The sequence below is a fragment of the Myotis yumanensis genome, unplaced genomic scaffold, assembly GCF_028538775.1.
Source record: "Myotis yumanensis isolate MYYU_CA2020_CCGP unplaced genomic scaffold, mMyoYum1.0.hap1 SCAF_8, whole genome shotgun sequence".
In the NCBI taxonomy this organism is placed as follows: domain Eukaryota; kingdom Metazoa; phylum Chordata; class Mammalia; order Chiroptera; family Vespertilionidae; genus Myotis; species Myotis yumanensis.
Window position 1 is genome coordinate 30,697,398 of NW_027223759.1, and position 4,281 is coordinate 30,701,678.

The 4,281-nt window shown below is 43.9% G+C and overlaps 1 pseudogene; it reads right to left on the reverse strand.

The window, feature by feature from the left end:
• Positions 1 to 338: 338 nt before the first annotated feature.
• On the reverse strand, positions 339 to 464 carry LOC139015940 (U2 spliceosomal RNA; annotated as a pseudogene).
• Positions 465 to 4,281: the final 3,817 nt, after the last annotated feature.

The window sequence follows — 4,281 nt, forward strand, 5'->3', positions numbered from 1 at the left end:
GGACTCCTGTTTCTGTGGAAAGGCATTCTTTAAAAAAAACAAAAAACTACTTGGAAATGACCACAGAAATACATATAAAGAAAAGGAGGTAGAGGAAGCTATTTATATGTAGATAAGGAGCAATTTTCAAGACAATATTGGTAAATAAAAAAGCCAGGTGCAGAGCAGGTGCCTAATATCCTAGTCTTTAAATAATAAAAGAAACCTAATTTGAGCTGTAGATGTGGAGAACAGCTCTGGTAAAGTTTGAGGCTAAGGGACAGAGGGAGAGAAACTTCTCACCACATTCTCTTTTCAACTTCTCAATGTTGTCTCATGTGCTCATTTATCAATTCAAAGAACATTTTTTTCCCCTGATCCAAAAACCCATTCAATATATTGTCCTCGGGTAGAGGAAATATCAGACACTAAACTGATAAGAACAGATACTACATTTGATCTCAGCCAAAAGGCCAAGAAGCGATAACAATTTGTTTTTAAAAATGCATTTGCCGCCCTAGCCGGTTTGGCTCACTGGATAGAGCGTCGGCCTGGAGACTGAAAGGTCCCAAGTTCGATTCCGGTCAAGGGCATGTGCCTTGGTTGCGGGCACATCCCCAGTAGGGGGGTGTGCGGGAGGCAGCTGATCGATGCTTCTCTCTCATCGATGTTTCTAACTCTCTATCCCTCTCCCTTCCTCTCTGTAAAAAAGCAATAAAAAAAGAATGCATTTGCCTGCCTAGCCAGTGTGGTTCAGTGATTGAGTGTCGACCTATGAACCACGAGGTCATGGTTGGATTCCCGGTCAGGACACATGCCTGGGTGGCCGGCTCGATGCCGGTAGGGGTTGTGCAGGAGGCAGCTGATCAATGATTCTCTCTCATCATTCATGTTTCTGTCCTCTCTCCCTCCCCCTACTTCTCTGAAACCACAAAATATTTTTTTTAAATGCATTTTAGCTCCACAGTCCAGGCCTGTGCTCTGCCACTAACCTGCTCCCAAGTCCTCATCAGGAGCCAGACAGAACCTTATGTCCATGGCCTGGGGACCAAGTGACCAGGTGTCAGTGTCACATGGGGTTCTCTGGCAAGAGTCTGGGGCACAGTCCATGTCTTCACTTATACCTCATAATGCCCAGAAGGAATAGAAGGACCACAAGCATTGACCCAGCACATGGCAGCATGTGGCCAGCCTGCCAAGGAAAGGTGCCAGTCACACACAGCGCACCAAGAGAGGGCTAGCAGGGTGACTGTTAGGGCAGGAGATGCCCTGGGCAGGGAAGGCAGGCTTCTTCATCTTCTCTGTGCTTCAGGCCCCTCTAGAGTCTGGTGAGGCCTCTGTGTGTAAAGTTTCCCCCACGTCCCGCGTGGTTTAGGGTTCAGGATCTGGAAGAGGGCTGCACGCAAATTAAAGAGACAAGACAAGAAATAGTAATTTGGAAATATTGGGGGACCAGGCAGGCAAGTCCAACTCAAGGGGAAGGACTTCCACTGGTGCTCAGGCCTCGCCAACCTTTTATTGGTTTGGGATACACCCATAGCCCTTAGGCAGGCAATTTTCAGTAAAAGGCAGACTAGCCCATCAGCAAGGATTTACATAATAATAAGTGGGGAAGTTGCTTCAGCCACCATTGTCTGGACTAACAGTGGGTGCACAGCTCTGACCTTTGCCAGGGCTTCAAGGGTCACCAGCCTTCCAGGTTCCTGGTCCACACCTCTCTGCTAGTGAAGACAATAGGCAGCTTCCCACACCTCTGGATCTTTCTGAGTGAGGTTTTTATTTTATTTTAATATATTTTTATTGACTTCAGAGAGGAAGGGAGAGGGAGAGAGTTAGAAACCCCAATGATGAGAAAGCATCATTGATCGGCTGCTTCCTGCACACCCCCTACCGGGATGGAGCCAGAAACCCGGGCATGAGCCCTGACCCGGAATCGAAATATGACCTCCTGGTTCATAGTTCAACGCTCAACCACTGAGCCACGCTGGCTGGGCAAAGTGAAGTTTTTAAATGCATAAAGAATAGCCCACCCAATGTGGCTCAGTGGTTGAGCGTCGACCTGTGAACCAGAAGGTCATGGGTTCAAGTCCAAGTCAGGGCACATTCCTTGATCCCCAGTGTGGGACTTACAGGAAGCAGCCGATTAATGATTCTCTCTCATCATTAATGTTTCTATCTCTCTCTCTCCCTCTCCCTTCCTCTCTGAAATCAATAAAAATATATTTTAAAATTGTGGACGAAAGGGGCCACATGCTAATCTGATAAGCTCAGGGAAGGCCTGCATGGCGGTCTTGCAAACTCAGAGAACTAAAGTAACCACAAAGGATGGTCTGAAATTAAACTTTAACTAAAAGCAGTTATGGTGGGTACATCCTAGGCCGGTATCTTCACTGACAAGGTCAACCTTTACCTTAACTGAGCCTATCTGTCTTTTTGCATCTATAATAACATACCCTTGAAATGTCTGGGTAACTTGTAACTTCCTCTTTTCTGGACCCCTTGGGGCACAACCTACTGTGCCTGGGCGCCAGGACAGATACCACAAATTCCTTCATTGTTATCATATTAATTGTTCCTGCACCCACCTAAGTATGTGTCTATCATTTTACTTTTTATCCAATCCCAGGGGTTTCCCTGCTTTGCTTTCTCCCGCCTCTCTAGTCTATCACCAATAGATTTTATGTAACCCACCTATGTCGTTTCCTTTGGTTGCAATGTATAAATATAGATGTAACTGCCATTCTCCAGAGCATTATCTCAATCCGTTGAGGTTCTGCTTCCTGGCAATTGTTGACAGTTTGGCTCAAATAAACTCACAAAAATTCTTTACAGATTTGAATGTCTTTATGTTAACAAAATAAATAAATGATATTTTATGTTTTCTCCTATTAATCTGTCCCATGTCAATTTGACTATTAGACCAGCCAGAAGAATTTAGAAGGGTAGAAAGAAAATTATTTTTCCTCCCTGACCTGAGCAAATATGAAAATAGCTGTGATTTCTATTGTTGACAAAGTCCCAAGAACCACCTATAATACTGTGATGTGATTTCTATGCACACAATGGAAGGAAATGCTAGATTTCAATGAAAGATTAGGGAAAATAAACATGTAAATTCTACTCATCCAAGTTCACCACCTCCCAAAACCATAACTGCAGGCTAAGACTCTAAGGAGTGAATGTTTGAAGGGGCACAAATTGGGTAGAAAGCATGGATTTCTAGACCATCTCCCGGAACAATGTTTACTTTAAAAAGAAGTATTTATTTAGTTTAGAGAGAGGAAGGGAGGGAAGAAACATCAAATCAGTGTTCCACCTATTCATGTATTCATTGGTTGATTTTTGTATCTGTCCTGACCATAATGGAACCAGAAACCCCTTGGTGCAGGGGACGATGCCCAAACAACTGAGCCACACTGGTCAGGGTGTTACTTGTTACTTAAAAAAAAAAGTTTTCATTGATTTTAGAGAGAGGGGAAGGGAAAGAGATAGAAACATCAATGAGAGAGAAACATCAATCAACTGCCTCCTGCACACCCCCTACTGGGGATGAACCCACAACCTGGGCATGTGCCCTGACCAGAATAGAAATCAGCGACCTCTTGATGCATGGGAAGATGTTCAAACAATCGAGTCACACCTGCCGGGCACCAGGGTGCTACTTTTAAAATATGGAATAGCAAACTGTGGACGGAAAAAAAATATAGGGGTCACATACTAAACCTGACAAGCTCAAGGGAAACCTGCACGGGGGCCTTACAAACTCAGAGACCAAAAGTAACCACATAGGATGGTCTGAAATGAAAACTTTCTAATTAAAAGTGAGTCATAGCAGGTAGTCTTGTCCTAGGCCAGGGGTGGGCAACCTTTTTGTGAGTGCGTGCCAAAACTAGCAAAATCTCTGACTCAAAATTCTTCTGCGTGCCAACCCTAATTTTTTGAGAACATGTTACGCCTACTTGATATCTCTTAAGGTGTACGTATGTGAAGAACCTTGAAGAAATAATAAAATTCATTCAAGCGACAAAAACATAGTATTGTTGTAATGTACCCCGCGAATCACAGAAGGACGCCTCAAAAAGTCGAATTAAAGAGTCACAGTTATTGCAATCTGGGACTATGAGGGGCCATTTTGCTTTCCCAAATCTCATAGTGACAAGATGGTGGCAAAACCAGATTTATATAGGCAAAGATCACAAAGGTATTGATTACATCTCAAGGTTTGGAATGAGGAACCTGGTTTGCAAAAAAGCAGTTTACAGAAGCAGAAGCAGCATGTTAATTATAGTTCTGGGTCTCCGG